General features: G+C 40.4%; 1 long non-coding RNA gene across 1 annotated transcript in view; it reads left to right on the forward strand.

The window, feature by feature from the left end:
• Positions 1-1,488: 1,488 nt before the first annotated feature.
• Positions 1,489-23,797, forward strand: part of LOC120569329 — a 51,793-nt gene continuing 29,484 nt past the window's right edge. Inside the window, exon 1 of the long non-coding RNA XR_005640864.1 lies at positions 1,489-1,609. This is a non-coding gene — a long non-coding RNA (uncharacterized LOC120569329). The remainder of the gene's footprint in view (positions 1,610-23,797) is intronic.

Consider the following 23,797-nt stretch of genomic DNA (forward strand, 5'->3'; position numbering starts at 1 on the left):
GACCACTCGAGGACCAATCAGGTCCGTGTGTTTGTGTTTGCAGGCAGGAGTTACAAAAAAAGTCTGACAAAGAAGAGAGGTTATCAGCGCCGTATCATGAAAATTTTGATGTGATTAAAATGTTTCTACACGAACATTGGTACTTCTATCAACACGAATTGTGTTTTATATGATACACAAACTTAGTTAGGGCACATACACCACTAAATAGATCACTGTATATGTTAGTTTAAACACTCAAACTTTTCAGCTAGCCGACAGGCTAATCGCTAGCATGTTCGGACATTGGATTTCATTGTAGCCTAGCCAGGCAGCTAGCTAGCTAGGCTACTTGTGCATTTGTTTGATTACATGTTTTGTTGGCGAACATTGACGCTTGTAGCAACACGGATTGTTGTTTATATGTCACACGAACTTAAACAGGGCAAACACACCACCAAATAGACCACTGGAGATAGTTTAAACACTCAAAATGATTCAGCTAGCCGACAGGTCAACCGCTAGCATGTTCGGACATTGCATTTCATTGTAAGCATAGCAAGGCAGCTAGGCTACATAGCCAGGTTACCAGAGCATTTATGAGCTAACATTTTACAAATGGTTTGCTGCTGCGTGTCGTTTTCGCGACCACGCCCCCGAGGCAAACTTTTGCTGGCCGAAATTCGCGAGGTGTTTTGCAGTGTAGAACCCTACCGTCAGGCAGACATGGCTGCCAGAGGAGCGTATATGTGATCACTGCTCAACAGGGGAGATAGAGACCGAGATACACTTCCTCCTCCACTGTGAAAAATTCTCTTCACTAAGAGACTTAGACTTTTGTAAAAAATAGCCAACAAAATAGCAAATTTCCCAATGTTAACATCAGAAAAGAAGCTGGTAGTCCTCCTAGGAGAAGGGACAGCAGCCCCAATGGCAGCTAAATATGTATCTGCCTGCCACAACCTGAGGGACTCACCACTATAAGATCCCAACATTACACTTTGGTTTAGGATTGTACAGTCATTATATTGTACAAAACTGTTAAGTATTAAATTGTGTTATGTAATTGTTTTGTAATGTAGTATGTTGTATGTTTATGACACTGTATAGATTATATGTGACACCTACTGTATGTATTTAATATGTGATATGTACTATATGTATTTTCTGTAAATTGCTTTGGCAACATGTTTTCTTTGCTCATGCCACTAAAGCAAATTGAATTGAAATTAATTGTGAGAGAGAGAGAGAGAGAGAGAGAGAGAGAGAGAAGTTGTCATGATCCTGGGCTCAGTTTCCTGTTTTATTTTGTAGGATCACTTCTCATGGGTCATGTCTTGTTTTACTTTTTGCCTTGTGTGTTTTCCCACCTTTGTGATTGCCTGCCCCGCCCTGATGTGTTTCACCTGTTCATCACCCCTCACCTGTCTCTCGTTACAACCCTGATTGCAATGTGTATTTAGTCTGTGTGCTCCCTTTGTCTGTTGTCAGTTGGTTGTCCCTCCCAGTGTAGGTTCTTCCTAGTGGATTTGCTGCTGAGTGTTTAGGTTTTCCAATGTGTTGGATTTTGCTTTGGGTCTTCCTGTTTGCCAGATTGCTAGTACCTGCCTGCCTCTGGACACTCTCTGCTGTAAGTCATTTTTCCTTAATGCATGTCCATGATCATCCTGCTACCTTTTTATCTTACCAGTCTGCATTTCCAAACCTGCTATTCCTAAATCCATAACCGATGTAGGGGGGGAAGGACGCACGCACGCACGCACGCACGCACGCACGCACGCACGCACGCACGCACGCACGCACGCACGCACGCAGAAACTAGCCAGCCTGAGAGAACCGGTAGGTCTGAAGTTTCCTTTTTAAAGACATGCTGTAATTTGCTGGTACTACTATGGTATGATCTGCACACGGCCGGACCGGTCACTGGTCGCTTGGCGGGAAATCACATGTTCATAAGGCCACTTAGAAATTGAAAATGAGTTGAGAGGCTCCAGACTAATTTGCATTTCCCATTTGGTCAGGCTAAGCATTGCTGTGTTGAACACAGAGAATACCTTTTACACCCAGTTTCATGAAGTAGATCATTTATTATGTGTAGTGGTAAGTGCAGTGTGTTGTGCATCATCCTGCCTCTGTTGTGTTTGTCATCTATAATTTAAAATTACGAGGATGAGAATGTGGATTATTTAATAAAGTATGCATACGATACAGAGGAGACTGGGGGGCCAAAACTAGAACAGCATTTTTATTCTGTTTGCATGTGGTAAATCTTCATTGCGATGTGGAGTTTTTGGCTTCCCTTATATGAACGCCATTTGCAACACCTGCAGGGTAACTTGAGCAGGTAAATGAAAGTCCCATTTAGCAGGCTTGAAAGACCATGGTTGTTGTAACCTTCAAGTGCAAATGCGTTGCCATTCTTGTGATGGACTCTCGCCACACCACTGGGAGGAACTAAATCACCTATTGGTGTTAGACACGATGTAACGAGGGAGCGTGATCATTCACGTGGAACACATGCCTCTGTGCGTAGCTGATGTGAGAAAGTGGCTTGTACATGTCATCTGTCTTCCACCACAGGGATACGCAAGCAATTCACTGGTCTATTGCTTGTAACCTTGCCTATAGGCTACAGAGTATTTGTCCTGGGTGCATTACTCAAGACCGTACCGAACATGAAAGCATTTAATTTAGGAGACCTTTCATATATTTGCGGCAAACCTTTCCCACTTGAGTTATGCTGACAGAGTATATCGCGTACTAATTGCACCAGTTGTTGGTTTAAAACCATAAAGTGTGTGTGTGAGATCCTAATGTGGCAAATATCTATGATTAGCAGAGAGCAACCTTTTTGTTGTTCGGTCATACAATCCAAGACTCTAGAAAGTGCACTGTTGCTCACTGAAAATGTAACGGTGGGACTGTTCGTAAACTCTTAACAAGAAAAATATACTCCAAAGAGGTATTTGTATTAAATTACGCAGGTGTTGAGTTGAAGCTGTTGTAGTCTTGCAGTGCGAGACCTTCCTCCACAGCGCTGCGTAGGAGGGTCTGGCTAGTCCACACAACATTGGAGGAAAAATGTGTTGTGGTTTATTGGCATTTCTTCAAACCAATCGCCATCGTCTTGGGTGGTGCTAAGCAATGCATGGAGCAATGGCGCCTCTGCAAAATAGCCTTGGGAAGGGACTTGTTTTGGGGGAACATGTGTACATTCAAAAGTTGTTTTAGTCGCGCAACAGAAAACTCAGGACAGAGTCAGGCTAGCTGTCTGGATTTACCCTGCAGAGATCTGAGAAGCAGTCAACCAGTCCTCATGAATCGACCAGGAAACAGAGCAATCCTGGGGGCTGTGTCCCAAAAGCAGAATTTATAAATCTAGGGGCCACCTTTTATAAAACCTGTTACGCAAGAAAAGGTTGCATGAAGCCGGGTGAAATTTTCTGTCGCAACATTCCAAGCAAAAGTTGGGATTTATAAAGAATTTCCATGCGTTAAAAATGTGCCCAGTTTTCCGCAACCTTTTGACCATGCGTGTGATCGTGCATAATGCTCACAAGGTTTTGTGGACTGTTTTAGTGAACTCCGATGGTATCCCCGTTTTCCGACTCAAACGATCGCGTTCTTTCCAAGCAGACCCAGAACCCCCCGGCGCCAAGCGAGGTGCTGCTATCGACGGGGACAGGCAGGGGATACTCCTCGCACACCTTGCAGCAGACACTAAAGGAGACTTTTAGCGTGAATAAGAATGACAAAGGTGTCTGTGTCACAGGGGTAAATGGCAAATATGAACCATAAATGATGTGTATATATCATTGGTAATTGAGCTAAATCTCACCACACAAGGGTTAAGGCTTCCAAACAGGATTTTGTTTTGACGTTCTACCTCCATTAGAGCACATCGATCTCGCAATCACTGAATCATGTCTCCCCCACAGTTTCATGATTGGTCATCAAGGGCTTCTTTACAAAGCTGCTATATTCATTGATTGAACATGGACCTTATTAAGACAAATATGGGACGCAAGGTGTTATAAATCAGAATTTTGTTTTTGCGTACGAAAATTCTGACTTTGGCGCATAAAATCTTTCAGAATAGAATCTACGAACAGTTTTATAAATGAGACTCCAGGATAACCAATAAAGTGAGGCTTGACCTAGTATAATCTGTGTAGCCTGGCTTGGTGCGTTTCACGGAGGCAAAGCCAGGCTGAGGAGGAGTGAATATCTATCTGAAGAAAGCTAAATTGTTACTCGCACTGGGTCTTCTATAGGTGTATACGTCTTTTCTCCCTACACCTGAAATATTTGGGTCTATTGCAGCAGACTCCACCATTTTTTTTTTATATGACCCACAGTAACGTGTGACCCAAACACACTGACGTCCAGTATAAATGCTACGTGTTCTAATAGGAATAATACAACTTGATGTTACAAATAGAGGGCAGAGAGTCGGTGGTACCATTTTAAATAATTGCTGTTGTAAACCGCTAAGCAAGGTGACCTTATTTTAATCATTCAGGCAGAGATGGGAAAGACTCAAGTGGGGTAGATGGTTTTAACTCTTAACCATAAGTTATTTTGAAAGTATTCAAGTAAACCACCTAGCTCAGCATACTCTTTTATCCCCCTTAGTGTGTGAGTTGTCTGACTTCTAAGCAGAGTTAACAGACCAAAGCCTCTCATTACTGTGGAGGACATTTATCCAGGGTTAGCAAAATCTTTATTTAGACACTAAACAGTCAAATGCTATTTGTTCATATCTACTAATGGAACATGGTTTTGCACCTGAGAATATATTGCATGTTTGTGTAAAAAATATCAGAAGGGAACGGAAATTTACACCAAAAGCTGCCGCAACTGATTTATCAACACCGACTGCCGGAGAGGAAGCTGTCAGAAATGTAATGTATTGGGAAAGCCAGACATACAATCTGTAATCCAGAGGAAGAGACGGGTCAAAAAAAAAGAGATGATCATAAATGTTTGTCTTTGGTAATATTTCAAATCAAATTCAGACAACAAACTATACAGTAAAGAATATTGCAGCACATTTAAATATGCTTACAAGGTAACATTACAGGAGCTGTCTGTGTCGGTTTTCCTCAGTGGCCTCGTAATTGTGATTTATTCCTTCTTATTGCCAGTAAAACTGTACAAGTCACTGCCTTCCTGGTCAGTGACTGATAGAAACCTGTCCTACCACTCACACTTATTAGTTCAGGAGGACTTTCATTGGTGTATCCACTTAGAGCGCAAAGAGAAATCAGCGTTTGTAATGAAGACAGACCTCTACTTAATTTGTCAAAGTTGATATCCATTGACATTGTGCAAATTCAAAGAACTAATGTATAAAAGGTAGCCCTAATAAAGAGCTACCTTTAGTGTCCAGTTATCTTTTTGCGCAGAGAATCGAGCAAACGTAATTTGATAATAATGCAAAACAATTCACGTGTTTAATTATATCCCTTACAACAGTTAAGGCTTGTAATTTGACTTAACCCTTGTGTTGACTTCGGGTCAAATTGACCCGTTTTTTCATTTTTTTGTTCTATATAAGAAAATATGGGACGTAGAAATAAGTGCTGAAAATGTGTAGAAGAAAAATTTAACCATTGTAAAACGTTGGAAAAAAACAAACTGGAAAAAGGCGTGAAACGTCAGTTGTATTTTTTTTTTTTTCTTCTTTTCTTCAAGTTTGACGGGAAGACGACACAAGGGTTAAATATTTATTTACATTTTAGCTGCCGAAGCTCCGCTGCTCTTTATCGGTCTCTGCTCACTCAGTGTGAGAGGGGGAGGGGCCAGCGGCTAGAGCAGCAAAAGCCAATGTGTGCTTCTTTCACCGCCAATATCTTTTGAGTTTCTTATCCAAACAACGTCAAACTTGGCACTGCACTTACTCGTGCCCATAGCAAGACACCTGTAAATGTATGAAATCCATCGGACTAACCGTTCGAGAGATATGCACTTAAACACACACACACACACAGACCGAGAGCTGTTCCTGCAATTTATAGATGGATAGATATTTGCTCAAAGCATTTTAAATAAAGTTTTATGTTGCAGTTTGAAATATTCCAAAAACTTAATTTGACTTAAAGATTTTCATTTTCACTATAAATGTTACAAATATCGATTTATCCAGTTCATTAACTACTAATGATAAGTATCTGTATCAGCCTTGAAAACCAGGATCGGTCAATCCCTACTTATTATACTGCATTTGTGGCATAATCAATCACCCCACAAACAGTTTTTATTTTCACATACCCTTTAAGAGTTTCCACAATGTGGAGACAGATATTGAAGCAACAGTTTGACTGACACGTTGGAGCAGTTGGACGTGTCACTGGGTAATGTACTCCTTGATATTCCAGCCAAGAAGCAGTCAATTGTTTTTGTTTTTTTTCTTTTTAGAGATCAATGAAATTCAACCGATGCCTGATTAGTTTGCCAACAGGGTGCTATCAAGTTTGCTGGACAGACTGTGATTAGTTTTGCTGTGCTTCCAACTCTTGGCAGCCTTAATCACAATGATGAAGTGAATTCAAGAAAGATTTTGCTATGCTCTGTTGATGGTGGCGGTCCTTGAAACGGTGTACTGCTCAATGGGTGTTTATGATCTTGGATGCAAAATTTGCCCAACAGTGTTTTGTGCCTACAGGATGTGTTCCTTCAGTTTGGAATAGTAGTTAAAATGTCTATCACATTATTGACATCTCAATTTTGAAAGACCCTCTTTAGGATAAGATACAATGGATGATAACAAGTTATGTCTCAGCTATTCATTCATCACTGCTGTTCCAACCTGTGTTGATGTTGACTGGCTTTAAACCTGTTTAAGACTGCTGCAGGTTTCAAATGAAGGGCAGTAGTAGAAGTATTTAGCCACTTTCTACAGCAGTACAGTTGTGTTCAGAATAATAGCAGTCCAACATCACTAACCTCATAAATCCACTTCTTTAGAAGTGATATTTCTACATGGCAAATAATTTCCTAGTAAGTTTTGAGTCATAGAAAACCAACAGTCAAGACATGCATGCTGCTCATTCTGTGTAATTGAAAGGGGTAGAGTCAAAATAATAGCAGTGTTGTGTTCAATTAGTGAGGTGATTGATTCTGTGAAGACACAGGCGTCAATTATGGCCCATATTGAAGGAAGGAAGCAAATGTTGTGCATGCTGGTTATAGTGCATTTCACACTGAAATACTACAAAATGGGTCGTTTCCAGTCATTGCTCTAAGAACAGTGGACTTCGATTTAAAAAGTTGATTGGAGAGGGGAAAATGTATAAAGAATTGCCAAAAACTATAGGCTGCTCAGCTAAAATGATTTCAAATGCCTTGAAATGGCATCCAAAACCTGAACTACGTGGGGAAAAAACGGTCAACTACCATTCGACTGGATCGAAGAATAGCCAAATTGGCAAATGCTCAACCAATGATCAGCTCCAGGAACATCAAAGAAGACTTAAAGTTACCTGTGAGTACTGTTACAATCAGAAGAAAGCTATGTGAAGCAAAGCTATCAGCTAGAAGCCTCCGCAAAGTCCCATTGCTGATAAAGACATGTACTGAATAGGTTGAAATTTGCCAAAGGACAAATTGACTGGCCAAAGGAGAAATCTGTGGACTGATGAGAGCAAAATTGTTCTTTTTGGGTCTAGGGGCCGCAGACAAGTTTGTCCGACGACCCCCATGCACTGAAGTCAAGCCACAGTACTGTGAAGACGGTAAAGCATGGTGGTGCAAAAATCCTGTTATGGGGATGTTTCTCATACTGTGGTGTTTGGCCTTTTTATCGCATACCATGGATCATGGATCAGTTTCAATACATCAAAATATTTGAAGAGGTCATGTTGCCTTATGCTGAAGAGGAAATTCCTTTTGAAACGGGTCTTTCAACAAGACAATGACCGAAAACACACCAGTGCAAGAGCAAAGTCTTGGCTCCAGATGAACAAGCTTGATGTTATGGAGTGGCCAGCCCAATCCCCAGACCTCAATCCCATAGGTGACATCAAAAATGCAGTTTCTGAGGCAAAACCCAGTAATGCAGAGGAACTGTGGAATGTAGTTCAGTCGTCCAGGGCTGGAATACCTGTTCACAGGTGCCAGAAGTTGATCGACTCCATGCAGCACAGATGTGAAGCAGTTCTCAGAAATAATGGTTATGCAACTAAATATTATTGCAGTGATTCAAAGTCAAGCAAATCCTTGAGAAATTTTTCAGTTTATACAGTAAATGTTTAAGTTTGTAAAGAAAAATGCAAATACTGCTTTATTTTTTTTGAACAGACTAATATTCCTTTTTCTTAAAGTGATGGTTCGGAGTAATTCACGCTAGGGTCCTTTGCACCATGACCTTGAGCCAAACACCCCCCCAGAAGCTTTTTTCACCTGGGTCTAACATTGGGCGAGTAAGCGTAGAGTAGCGTTAGCCGCTGAATAGCTTAGCGCGTGGCTAATGGACCCACGTTTATCTCTTAAATGACCCCACTAATAATGCCCGAAATGATACCATAGATAGATAGATAGATAGATAGATAGATAGATAGATAGATAGATAGATAGATAGATAGATAGATAGATAGATAGATAGATAGATAGATAGATAGTGTTTGAATTGTTAGACCCAGGTGAAAAAAGCTTCTGGGGGGGTGTTTGGCTCGAGGTCATGGTGCAAAGGACCCTAGGGTAAATTACTCCGAACCATCACTTTAACTTTCTGTAAAGGTATAACACAAACTTGATCAATTTTGGTCATGTTTTGATTTGGAATTGACTGTGCAGTGTTCCCAATGCATTGATATTATGGAATTTAAAAGCTATTCTAAGGATTTTGAGCATTATTCACTTTTTTTTAAACACACTATTTTGAACAAAATGTACATCCTAGGTATGAAAATGGGCATTATAGTTCGCTGCAATACAGTTGGAAAAGGTTCTGGTTTTAACCAGTTTGAATAAATATTTCAAAGATGTTTTTTATTTTTTTTCCATGACTACTGCAATGGTCTCAACAATGCTACACATTTGTGTTAAAGCATATAGATAAAATAGTATAAATATTTCAACTTAAAAAATGTCTAATTGTTTTATTAGTATAGTGTGGGAAATGGCTCTAAATGATTTCTAGCCCTTGTGTTGTCCTTCGGGTCCCAGTGACCCGAAGGACAACACAAGGATTATGTACTTCCGTTTACTTTGTTGAGAATTGCTCTCTAAACAAGGGTTAATACAGCACCTTAGTTCTTGTTTGTACAGCATTTTGGTCAGCTTAAACTGTGTCTAGAACTGTGTTCTAGAAATAAACTTTACTTACTTTACAAGAAACAGGGTTTAGAGAGCAATTCTCAACAAAGTAAACGGAAGTACATAATCCTTGTGTTGTCCTTCGGCTCACTGGGACCCAAAGGACAACACAAGGGTTATAAAACCTCGTCAGCAGCCGTTGCTAGGACGGAGACGCCAGCCAGAATTCAGCAGGTTTTGCCTTTTGTAATTGGGAACAAAACACTGCACCATAGTTGAAGTGCATCTTCTAAATGTATTGGTCAGGTTTCTTAAGAATACTCCACCAGTTTAGCATGCACCTGGCCACCTACATTACCCACAATGCAACTCTACCAGTTTGGTCAGAGATTGGGGTGTGCTATGCTAGTAGTGGCTAATGTAGCCTCGCGCCACTTGACTCAAGCAGAGATGAGGAGTGGGCTGCAGAGGTCTGATAAGCTCACTTTTTTTTTTTTTTTTTTTTTTTTTTTTTTTCACTACCCCAGACTGTTTTTCATTTTCAAACTTTTCTTCAGTTGTGAGTGTTAACCTCAACTAATGCTCACCACCTTCACACAGCTTCCTCTAGAGACCCAAAAGGGCTTTATACAACTTTATTCTCATATGCTGTAGTACCCCCAAACACCTGTAAATAGACTTTTGATTTGTAACATCTGTGGTGCTTCCCTTTTAAGCTGGCAATGGTGTGCTTTTTCTTCTATTTTTATCAACAGTCTTGTCTTTCACTAGTTATCAAAAACACATATTTTCCAACATGTTTGCTCATCTTATGTGTTTATAATTCAATCCGGAAGGTTCTATGCCCCAACCTGACGTGCCAGATGGTTTGAACACAGAACTATCTGAGAAGCCATCATCCATGTTTGGAAAAGGGCAGGCACATTTAAAAAAATAAATAAATAAAAAAAATAACTGCCAGGTGGATGAACTATCTGTATATCAAGTCTGCCATTGTTGTTTTTAACAAACCGCCACAGCCGACATAAACCTAAACCACGGCTGTAGCGGTAATTACTTAAAGCCTGAAAAATAGATTTCCGTGTGATATGTAGTCCCACGATTCTAGTGATACTGCAGAAAACCAGCTGCCTGCAAGGTAATATATGCTCATCCAAGCTGTGACAATGCATCTATTAGAAAACTCACATTGAACCCTGAACTCCTGAAACTTACTTATTCCACTTCACTATTGTATTCCTGTTTGGCTTGTTGCTTCATTTGGCAGAACTTGGCTCAGCAGTAGGGCTACTTTACCATCCAGCAATACCCACAAATCCCCAGATATCCGTTTAAGCGCACTGATGATATTTTAAAAGGGACAGTTTGGTGGAAAAACAAGAGTGTATTGACGCACCAAAGGTCAGGGGATGTAACTTCAGGCAGATTAATCAAGCAGGAAAAAGGAAAAGATGGTAGCAGAGAGGACAACAGGCATTGAAATGAGCACCTGCTTTGATATGCACATTGTGTCTGGTCATTAGAACAGGTTACAGACAACAGAAAATCCTTCAATTATCTAGACACGCGTATCCTTTAGAGGGTCGCAGGGGGCTGGAGCCGATCCAAACTGACATTGGTTGGGAGGCGGAGCACACCGTGGACCGGTCGCCAATCAATCAGGGTTGACACAAAATTCACTCTGAATTACATATGAGCCATTTAGAGTGGCTAATTAACCTAAGCTGCATGTCTTTGGACTGTGGGAGGAAACTGCACAACCAGACAAAACCCACGCTGGTAAAGGGAGAGCATACAAACTCCACAGATAAAAGCCCAATCGGAAACACAAAATCAGTTATAAATAAGAAATAATGCATAAAAGTAGCCAAAATAGTGGTTAAAAACGGATGATAAATGATTTTATTTTTTACTCAAACTGTGGGGAAATCCTGTAATATTAGATTTTCCATGTTCTTCATGATATTGTCCGCTGAGGATTAAATGTCAGCGTTGTGCCCCCGGCTTTAATGTCTTCATTTGCATTGTTGGAGACCTTACCCTCTGCATCATTGATTGGACCGGACAGAAAATCCTCCTTAAAGGAAAACATCTGGTGACTTGGCTTCCTAACGTCAGAGCTCTGGAAACATGCCTAAAATTTTCCTATTGGAATGTTGAAGACAAGTATTGATGGTTTGAGCAAACTATATTTTAATTTCCTTAAGCACGTTAACACCGTGGCCAATTTTAACTTTCTCCCTCCTAGTTTTAATAGTTTAGGGGATATAATTGAATGCTAACTATGGCCCATCGGCTCAACTGTCACTGAAAGCCTGAGAGATAATGTTGGCTGTTTTCGCTCACATAGTGTGTGGCCCTTCCACTGACTGAGAGAAACCAGTTTGAAGAGTTGCAGAACTGGTCCCTGATGTCTTTATCTTAACACTAATTCAATGCGCCCTTCACATTCTACATCTTTTCTTCCTGCGGGCTGTTTGTTATTCTGCTCATGTAGGACTCTGCATCTGCTTCTGCTTCTCTTTTCCTGAAGCCGGGTCTGACCCCCAACTTCCAATCTGTCCCTCTTGTCTCTGCCTTCCTTGTCTCAAGGTCTCATTTCCGAGCCAAGGTGGAAGTCCTAATAAAGCCTTTACCATTCCAATGAGCAATACCTTCATTTGATCATTTCAAAAAAATGTTGTGGGTTCTTCTGAGGGACTTTTGTTCAATTTATATTGTACTTTGTAAGGGGGAGATTTGTTTTAAGTAATAGTGCTGTATGGAAGCAAAGAGGCTATAATTGGAATTTCATAAGAAATTCTAATTTATGAATCTTAAAAAAAACCTTTAAAAGTAAGCCTCAAATCCGTTATCAGTTGAGCTTTATTCAGTAGGAGTTACATTTCACAATTAGGATTTAAGTTGCTTATACAATTCAAACCCCTGTGGCCTCTCTGTACTTCCACAGTGGTGACTCCTCACTGTTCTTTCTTCGAGGCAGAATAAGAACTCTGACGATACTACAAAAAAAAAAAAAAAAAAAGACTGCAAGAAAATTGCTGTTTTTGGAAGGGTGGAAGGTCTCAGCACCCCCACTACCTTCATCTGTGGAATTTGTTCCTGTTGCGTCACTTTGTGCCCAACAAGAACCATTTGTTTTCCTTTTAGTTCACTCCTTTTGCAGAAACACCCAGCTTCACACATGTACACACAGCTGGCCTGTCCAACCACAGTGTGATCTCTTGGCCACTGAGCAGCACCACTGGAGCATATATGGATTAATGGCCTTGCTAAGGGCCCACAGCAGGGGGCATGAGGCAGGGGAAAGTTCTAATCTTTAACTTTTGTTTTTTAACCTTTTAGGCCAGTACCTCCTTTCCACACAGCAATGCTTAAGCTTTCCTACACAGCAGCGTGATAATGTATTCCTCAGCTTCCAAGTTTGTACAGTGAAGTGTTTGAGTACAGCAGGCATCCTCAGGATGTCTTCTGAGCTCCAGCAAAGCTCCTCGCCACCACAGAGAACAGGGTTTAGTTCCAGGTGGCAGTACCTCCAGCTTGGTCATGCATAATGAGTGAATGAGCAGCAAAATTGCACCGCCCCACCTGATTTGCATAAACTCAAGCGCAGATGTACCACTGCTCCCACCTCAACACCAGAGGGTTTAGTAATGGAAATTACGAAAAAAGGTGCAAGCCAATAGCATGGTGTTATAAAGCATATGTGATACCAGTGACTTTGTGTTGTCATGAAGACTGATGCCAATGTGAAAGTCCATATCATGCCAATGTCATAATTTGTCCTGTGCTTCCTTTTGATTAATGGGGACAACCTAATGGGGAAATGTCAAAGACTTACACTGTCATTCAAGTAGCTACATGTCTCAAGATTCGGTCTACTTTTGGTATTTTAGCCACGTTAGCAGCATGGCTGTAGGGGTCACAATGGCGGCCTCCCGGTCAGCCCTACACTTTGGTTTAAGCGGACATATATTAACTGTTTCATAGATTGACTGACATGTATTTTGACAGATGTCTGTGGTCCCCAGAGGATGACTCCTACTGAATTTGGTGATCCTCTGACTTTTCCTGTAGCGCTACCATGAGGTTCACATTTGGTTCTGAGTGAAACATCTTAACTATAAGAGGGACCGCCATGAAATTTGATGCAGACATTCCTTCGCCTTCAGAAATAATTGCAACAGTTATTAGTGATCCCTTAACTATTCTTTGAGTGCCACCGTCAGGTCAAATTATGCAGTACTTTGGTCTATGACCTAATAATTGCACAACTGCTGACATTCAGACCAATCTTGGCTGTATATTGTTTAGTGCCAACTAGCAAATGTTACCATGCAAAAACCATAAACTGATGTGCAGCCTAACGGAGCTAATAGCATTGCTGTAGCCTTTTAATCTTGTTTTTAGACGTTAGTTTGAAAATATCAGTAAAACTGCACATCTGGATCTGTCCAGTGCTTGCAGACAGAAGTAGCGGAAAAGTCCTAATTCTGATGCATAAAGTATTTACAGCATTTGTTGAAGACGGCTTCACCTTCAAGTAAACACACTGTTATATATATATATATATATATATATATATATATATATATATATATATATATATATATATATATATATATATATATATATATATATATATATATATATATATATATATATATATATATATATATATATATATATATATATATATATATATATATATACTGTACAGAATTCTCCTAAAAACTGACTGGCAAAGAGAATTAGTAATGAATCCATCCAAAATGACCTTGTAGCCTGCAGCTAGGAACTGATGTTTTAAACATCCAGACCCTATCTGACATCGCCCTGCTTTGTTTGAAGTTGTCTCACCTGCTGTTAAAACAACCATCTGTGCTGCTCATCACTGTAGGACACACTCCTGGCTGGCTGTCAAAATGGTTTCAGTGTGTCAGGGGAAAAAGAGCAGAATCACCTGTATGTTCACTGGATTGGTTTCATGTCCACACATGTGTGTAATGGGAATAAGCGTGAGTACATTTTACAAGATAGGTGAGAGCATCAGATTATTACTGGTTAATTTCCAATTGAAGTGCGTGCATGCATTTGGGCAGTTTAAGCAAGTGAACTGAAATAATCAATAGAATAGAGGTTTGTCATTTGCTCAGTTACAGGGCTGTACAAGTAGAGTCAGCTCTACAAGCAAATATGAGAAACAATATATAGAGCTATATAAAATAGAAGAACAATACAAAAGAGAAAACGTCTAAGATAAATAAAGTTATAGTTGCAAAAGTGCACCGGAAACATCCACTTCTCATCCACGGAAGATGTCCAGCAGTGCCATCAGCTCAGAACTGGCAGAAACCAGTGGGACCCAGGTACACCCATCTACTGTCTGGAGAAGTCTGCAGCCAAAAAGCCATACCTCCCACACAGAAACAAGGCCAAGTGTCTCAACTATACAAGAAACATAGGAATTGGGGTGCAGCAAAATGGCAACAGGTGCTCTGGTCTGATCAGTCAAAAGTTGAAATATTTGGCTGTCGCATAAGAGCCCTGATCTCAGCATCATCAAGTCTGTCTGGGATAACATGAAGAAACAGAAGGATTTGAGGAAGCCTACATCCATAGAATATCTGTGGTTAGTTCTCTTGGAATAACCTACCAGCAGAGTTCCTTTTTAAAATTTTTTGCAAGTGTACCTGTAAGAATTGATGCAGTCTTGAAAGCAAAGGGTGGTCACACCAAATTTTGATTTAAATTTCTCTTCTGTTCATCCATTGCATTTTGTTAATTGATGAAAATAAACTTTTTCATTTGTGAAAGCATTCTTAGTTTACAGCATTTTTTCATACCTGCCTAAAAGTTTTGCACAGTTATCTATCTATCGAACTGGCACACATACGCATCCCTACACACACAAAAGGACAAAAGATTATCAATCAAGCGACGTATGCATTATTCATCCAGTTGGTGCTGAGTTTACAGAAAACAAGAAAATTAGCACAGTCCCAAAATATTCAGCCATACTGATAAAAGTGCAATAAAAGACATCAAACATACTGACAATGAAGGACGAGGAGAAAAAGGAATATAATTTTCCTCGAGATGCGTCTAAGTCTCTCTATAAATGTTTTTATGGCTTTAATACAAAAAACCACAACTGGTCTTCAGACTTTTCAGACTTTAAGACAATGTCCAATAACAACAGAGATGTTTTGACAGGTTGTCAAATTTCTCCCAAGGGGAGTATCTATTAAAAGTCTACTGTATAGCATTGATCTCACATCCGAAACCACAGTTCTACACAAGCTCAATAGCAACACACTAAAGCTTATTACCAAAAAGCATATTTTTACATTAGATTCAACTTTATTGTCATTGTGCAGAGTACAAGTACAAAGACAGCGAAATGCAGTTTGCATCCAACCAGAAGTGCCAAAAAAGCAGAAAAGTGATATACAAAGTATAGACAGGTGGTGCATAGGCAGGACAAGAAATGTATAGCAGTGTTATAAGAGCAGAATAAATATAGCTATGTAATATGAACAACATGTACATATATGTGCGATGTAGTAGCAATGACATAATAGTAAGACATAATATAGATATATGCAGTGTATTAACAGAATATATAAGAAAAAGAATAAATATGGATCTACTGAATGAACCGTATGTACAGCTATGTGCAGTGTGGTAACATAAGAGTAGTAAGAATAAGTGTGCAGGATGAATAGTAATCAGGGCAGTAGAATATGGCTATGTATAGGTGTAAATAAATAGAACCGTATGGGTAGGTTAGTGCAAATTGCCCGGGGGGGGGCTTAGTAGGTTAAATTGTCATCGGGATATAAAGCAAGAGTTCAATAGGGTGACGGCTTCCTCTGAACCTGCTGGTATGGGTTTAGAGACACCTGAGACGCCTCCCGGACAGGAGTGGGGTGAACAGGCTGTGGTTGGGGTGAGAACAGTCTTTGATGATGCTGTGCGCCTTACGCGAGCATCGCTTGCCCTGGATGGCCCCGGGAGTGAGGAACCGGTGATGCGTTGGGCAGTTTTCACCACCCTCTGCAGTGCTTTCCGGTCATGGGCAGAGCAGTTGCCATACCAAACTGTGACACAGTTGTACTGAGTTCTATCTATCTATCTACCGGACTGTCAGTTTTTCAAGCTATGTGCACTATCTTAAAATGTGTATGATTACTGTAACTGTGCAAATGATTTACTTTTGTTCTTACAATTGTATAGTGTTCTACAGCATACGATATAACTACAAATGCTTCAAAGTGACTTTAAAATTGTACATTTATGAATACCTACTTATGTGCATAAAGCTGTGTTATAAAGAGTTTTGAAGGCTTCATTATTTCTTCAATAGGCTTTACAAGAGCAGTTAGAACTGTTCACAAAGTTGGCACCTGTCATGTCTGACATTGCATCACAGATTGCCCTTGAATGGCTGAGTAACTCTCCAAGATATAAAAACACCTGTGAATGAGCCTCACAAACCAGTAAAGCGTGGACTGAACATGAACAGAACTGTGCTGCTATTTTGGTGATGTAGAACGCCAATTCCCTTGATCAGCAACGAGGCTAATGCAGCGTTGCTTAAACTATGAGGACGGTAGGGCTGCACGATATTAGGAAAATATTTAACTGATTATTTTTGCGACAATGCGCTTGCGATAACCCTAGAGTTCGCCCCCTAACAACAAATGGAACTATTTGTCATTATGAGCTGCTTGCACAATCTACCTATACAGTAATTTCTGGTATGAATGATAACCTACTAACACAGCTACAGTATGTGGTCCAAATAGTAGTCCAACATATCAATCATCTGACACTGTTTTTAATGAGTCATCCTACCTTGATTCTACTGAAGCTCAACAGGCGGCAGCTTTGGCCTGAAGCACAGACAAATGCAGAAACGGGAGGGGTTATATTGAAATCACTATAATCTCTCCTTTTACCTAGTAATTTACTGCAGGTAAATAATCAGAGGAGCTCCAAGTTCACTTACTGGATTTCCATGTTTCCGAGATAAGTTTGTTTTTCTATTTCAGGAAAATCTATCTACAGGAGACAGAGCAAACAGTTTGGGTGTTAGAGCAGCAGAGGGAGATAAGGGTGAGGAAAGTAGTCAATGGGTTATTTTACATACGAATACAAACTGTTGGTTGACTCCTTCTCTGCAGTCCTTTTTATAATCCAGATGTTCCAAACATTATTACTTACCCGGCTAGCTGTGTGATACTTAAATGTGTCACACGCGAGGATGCTTGTTTATATTGACTGCGAGGTATTGGTAATTCTTCTTTAGCCACGTAAATGGTTCATTATTAGAATCCATTCTAATCGCAATGAATTTTAAGATAAGTGCAGCTGCAAAAAAGCAAGCCGCACATTTTTAGGAGCACCTTTTTAAGCCTATGGGGGAGGGGGAGGGTTTGATACTTGAACTGCATGGAGTGCAAAATGTAGGCAACAGAAGAAATCAAAGTGATGCTAGAACAGCCTTTGAGCTGTTTTGACACCAGCACAGCCAATACTGAAACCAACTGGCTCTGTCAGCATTAAAGACTTTAATGCAAAAGTTTTGTTTACCTTTTTAAAATCCGGTAAGATTTCTAGAACACATTTCATAAACAAAAGCTATTTGAAGTTCTTTACATCATGTTTTACAATAAACCTACATACACACATAAAAAACAGAAACCACAAAACCTGCAAAAAATAATTTTTAAGGTCCAATCAAAGTAAAGTTTTTTTTTTTTTTTTTTTTTTTTTACCTGGATTTAAAAGTGGTTGAAGTATTTCTATCTTTTGACAATGTGTTCCAGCTCCCGTACGTCACCGTAACTATGCTGCTTCTCCATGTTTTAATGCTAAAAATAGCCCTCTACCTGATGACCTGAGAGGTTAAGAGGGTTCATGTGCTAAAAGATAGATATGTATTTTGGTCCTAAGCCATTGAGAGATTTATAGACAAACTGCAGTACTTTAAACTCTATTGTGGTGTGATGTGTGCACTTGTTTTGCTCTTTGTTAGGACTCAAAATGAGTTTTCTGAAAGTTTTTTGGGGGAGACTTAAGAGAAAACCATTACACTAATCTAAACTGCTGGAAATGAAAGCATGGATTGTTATCTCTAAATCCTGTCTGGAAACAAATCCTTTGATTCCTGCTATGTTTTTTAAGATGGTAGGTAGGTATGTAATTGATTTGACATGGCTGTGTAATCTTGGACTCAAGTTACTTTAACAGTCGAGATGAGCGCTCTCAAGTGCAAATATCCTGGTTTTGAGTGAGGCAGTCTTCTGTAACGGTCTGCACACTGCATCGATGTGGATGAGCACAGAGGCATGGTGTTGTCCAAGGCACTGCTGTCAGTAGTCAGTAAGGTGCTGTTTGGGAACTGAAGGAAGTTGCAAGTCCATATCATAATCATAAATTATGCTCCCAATGAACATTCAAACTCCAAAACATATCCTACCCAAAGATTTAGTTGTGACACGGAACCACTTTATAAGCCCTGGAAAAGTAGCCAAAATTATAATCTTTAAAAAAATTTTTTTTAAATTTTAAATTTAATTTGCATAATGCACACAATTCCTGGGAAATATATTTTTTGATTAGCAGTTTTTACTGATAATTTACATAAATGCACACAATTTCTAGGAAATGTTTTTTTTTATCGACCAGTTTTTACTGATAACACTTTTAAACAGCATGTTAAAGTTATTTGCTTTCCAACCCTGAGCATTCAATCAGTTGTTCATTGCAAGTAGTCAAATTACAGCTGAAGAGATATTATAGATATAATGTAAACAATATCAAATAGATTTGTTCAGGTGTTATGCTTTTCTTTTTTTTTTCTTTTTTTTTTTTTCTTTCTGTAAAAGTGTGGGAGCCAACATCCAACGCTTTTATTCCACTTTGGTCTGGGAGGAATGCAATTAATCCTGCATCGATCAGACCTTCATTTAGCCAAGGCTAGGTAGTTTGTAATATTTGTGCTTTGCCGTGTTCTCATTCTTGCACTCAATTCATTTTTGATCAATATGCTATTAAAGGCCCTGTTCCTGAGGCAGGACTATTTTTTTTTTTTTTTGGGAGGTCTGGTAGCTTCGGTGTGGGGCATGACTGTTTTGTAAAGGTCCTCGGGTGTTGGATGACTGACACGAGGGTGAAGAGAAAATTAGTTTGCATCCAGGTAAGCAAGAGTGATGTAAAGCACCGGGTGTCAAGTTGAAGTTATCGATTCCTGTTATACCTGTCGCTCAGTGGCCTTTGGGTGGTGGGAGGTGAAAAATGAGTCACCCTGAGGTGAAAGTGGTCTGTTTCAGGGTAGAGCGAAGGACTGAGATCAGTGCTAAGTGAAATGCTCAGAAGCAGAAACAAATTAGACCCTTTCTTTCTTTCGTTCTTTCTTCACAAGGGTCTATCATTGATCCCTAAATGAAGTTCACCAATGTGGGTGGAATAAGTACGACCATTACAAATGAATCTATTGTAAGTACACTTCCTCATTTCCTATCAACATGTTTTATTCTAATAATAATTCCCTCCCCAGCCAAACCGTTCAGACTGGGCTGTACTTAAAATAGAACCTCCTTTTAAAATTCTACACATCTACTCAATTTCAGCTCTAATATTACAATAATAATAAATTAGTCATTATACCATTCATCAACCATTTGCATTAGTGTTAATTAATTATTAAGATCTTGTGAATAAGTTTCCAAAAGTAACATGTAATACCAGTTGAAGATGATTAATTTTCATTCACAGGGCACTAGGATTGTATCAGGCGCCGATGTTAGGAAGCAGTGGGATTTTTATAAAGAGAATGCAATATTTAATTTATCTCTTTAGGGAAAAGTGTCTCTTGTTAATCCAAATAAAGGCAAGAGTGCAGTAATCCCCTAACGGGGATACTTGTACCCCAGGGGCTTCTAATGCAGGGGGTACAGCCAATGATTGTGAAGTATCTTATTGGAATTGAATTTTGTTTTTAAATTTGCGATTTGATTATTATTATTTTTTTTTTTTTTTTAAGTATATGTCCACCACTGAAGTAGGTAGTAATACCTGAACACCATGTTAACTTGAGAATTAGCTTAAAAGCTAGTTACAGAGAAGTTGAAACCGTTGGTTAGAAATAGTGGAAACGGTTCAACTAGCTGGCAGTGATGGAAACCGTTTGCTAAAGTTAATGGATGAATGGTTGAAGCAGTAAAATGGAATGGATAAACAGTTTAAATTAGCCAAAAATAATGGACAAATTGTTTTAAGTTAAAGAAAATAATGCGTACAGGGTTGAAATTGGCTAAAAGTAAAGAATAAAATGGTTTGAATTAGCTAGAGAATATGATAGATGGTTGAAATGATAGCTAAAAGTAATGAATAATTGGCTAAAAGTAATGGGTAAATGGTTGAAACGTCCAGCTTCTGTTACACAAAGTTACAAAACATTGACAGAATGATATGCCAATTGTATTTTTTGCTGAACAACTGCTAAACGACAACCAATTTTAAATCGACTAAAATGAACACATTTGGAACATGACGGGTGGTAAAGAGATACTTGACCTCATCTGTAATGTGGGTACATTAAACCGAAAAGGCCTGGGAACCACTGACCTACAGTACTGCTCAGCCCTACCAGACTCTGTGCATATATCGAATATAAGGCACAAATTCAATGCCTGGGATGTGCTTGTTTGTTGTGTGTATGTGTGTAACTTTCACCACAGGCTATGACTCATCAAACATGTTTGACTATGTAGTAAATAGTCATTAAGCTATGTTCGATTGGCAAAAATTTCTAGAAAGCTCCCACCATCACTGAGTTTGCACATTTGTTTTTTTAGTGTCCATAATTTTAGAGATTGCCTATAAGAGACGACCCATAAATGAATAATACAGCACAGATTTCTATGATTTATTCACTACACACACACACACACACACACACACACACACACACACACACACACACACAATAAAAACACACAACACATTAACACACACACCCCTTATCTCTGCACCTCCTCCTGGAAAAGACTGAAATGTTCATATTAGTCCAGCCTTTAAGCTACACAGGACTTAGGAGCAACACCAATCAGGAATGTGTTATTCACTTGAGGACTGAATCCTCTGATAGCATGCTCTCTAAAGTCAGTCTGGTCACACAATCTTTCTTCAGTCCTCTACATTTGCCCTACCATCAAACAGAGCAAAAGAGTGTGCCTCATCACTTTGGGGAAATGCAGGTTTTTGCAGCACTCCTGTGGTCGGCGGGTACATTTTCCAAGGGAGACGGTGAATGTGATTGAGGTGTCAGCAGCTGGCATCTTTGGATTACAGAGATTGTGGGAGCAGCAGTTGGTGCCACAGCCGGTAATGGAAGTCTCATTTTCCTTGATGTAGAAAGGCGAGACCTGTCTGATCGCCCTCAGCTTGATAAAAGGCTGGCTCGGATGCTTGGGGATTCGGCAACAAATATAAATATTCTGTCACCAAAACTAGGACATTTCTAATTGAAACCAGAGTTGCATGTCTACAAATTTTTTTAATTATCTTTTCAACTAAGCAAAAACATGGCTTATATCACTGTTTTCCTCAGGTAGAATTTAGAAAATTCCCTGTCAGTGACAACAGATTTCTTGGTTTGTGAGGAATTCTCGTTTAGAATTAGTTGCATGTGCTCTACACACACAAAACAAGCCAGATTGTAAAACAACTGACAATTATGTACTTTTATTCTAAAATTACCAGATGCCCGAACCACCTCAACTGGCTCCTTTTGACGTGAAGGAGCAGCGGCTCTACTCCGAGCTCCTCACGGATGACTGTGCTTCTCACCCTATCTCTAAGGGAGACCCCAGCCACCCTCCTGATCCTGGATCTTGTTCTTTCGGTCAGGACCATAGGTGAGGGTAGAAATGAAAACTGACCGATAGATCGAGAGCTTTGCCTTCTGGCTCAGCTCTCTTTTCGTCACAACTGTGCGATATATTGAATGTAATATCGCACCCGCTGCATTGATTCCACGACCAATCTCCCGCTCCAAGACCCCAAGGTATTTGAACTCCTTCACTTGGGGTAAGGACTCATTCCCTACCTGGAGAAGGCACTCCATCAGTTTCCTGCTGAGAACCGTGGCCTCAGATTTAGAGGTGCTTATCCTCATCCCAGCCGCTTCGCACTCGGCTGCGAACCGATCCAGTGAGTGCTGAAGGTCACGGGCCGATGATGCCATCAGGACCACATCATGTGTAAAGAGCAGCGATGAGATCCCCAGCACACCAAACTGCAACCCCTGCCCACCCTGACTATGCCTCGATATCCTGTCCATAAATACTATAAACAGGATTGGAGGCCAACCCTCACCTGAAACGAGTCCGATTTACTGCCGAGAACCCGGACACAGCTCTCGCTTTTGGTAATACAGAGATTGGATGGCCCTGAGAAGGGACCCCCCTCACCCCATACTCCCGCAGCACCTCCCACAGTATCTCCCGGGGGACCCAGGCATGCGCCTTCTCCAGATCCACAAAAAACATGTAGACCGGGTGGGCATACTCCCAGGCTCCCTCCAGGATCCTTGTGAGAGTGAAGATCTGATCCGTTGTTCCACAACCAGGACGGAATCTGCATTGTTCCTCTTCAACCCGAGTTTGACTATCGGCCGAACCCTCCTTTCCAGCACCTTGGAGTAGACTTTACCAGGGAGGCTAAGAAGTGTGATACCCCTGTAATTGGTACACACCCTCTGGTCCCCCTTTTTGAACAGGGGAACCACCAACCCAGTCTGACGACAATCCCCCATCATCCTCCAGCTCTGCCTCTACCATAGAGGGCGTATTAGCTGGATTTAGGAGTTCATCAAAGTGCTCCTTCCACCGCCCTATTACCTCCTCAGTTGAGGTCAACAGCGTCCCATCCTTACTATACACAGCTTGGATGGTTACCGTTTTCCCCTCCTGAGGTGGCGAACAATTTTCCAGAAGCTCCTTGGTCCCGACCAAAAGTCCTTCTCCATGTTTTCTCCGAACTTCTCCCACACCCGCTGCTTTGCCTCTTTCATGGCAGAGGATGCAGCCCTTCGGTACCTTGCAACTGCCTCCGGAGTCCTCTGGGAAAATTTGATGAAACCTAATTGAGAATGCAGTTTTGTTGTACGTAGTATGGGAACACAGGGCTGTAATATCCTATTGATGCTTGAATACAAAGAGTTAAAGCTTCACCCCATGACAATTATGAACCACAGCCTCAAATGAGCTGCTCTCAAACTAGAGCTTAAAGGTCCCATGGCATGAAAATTTCACTTTATGAGGTTTTTTAACATTAATGAGTTCCCCCAGCCTGCCTATGTTCCCCAATTGGCTTGAAATGGCGATAGGTGTAAACCGAGCCCTGGGTATCCTGCTCTGCCTTTGAGAAAATGAAAGCTCAGATGAGCTATTCTGGAATCTTGCTTGTTATGAGGTCATAACAAGCAAGGTTACCTCCCCTTTCTCGGCTTTGCCCGCCCAGAGGATTTGGCACACCCATGAGAGAG

Source organism: Perca fluviatilis, chromosome 12 (assembly GCF_010015445.1).
Source record: "Perca fluviatilis chromosome 12, GENO_Pfluv_1.0, whole genome shotgun sequence".
In the NCBI taxonomy this organism is placed as follows: Eukaryota; Metazoa; Chordata; class Actinopteri; order Perciformes; family Percidae; genus Perca; species Perca fluviatilis.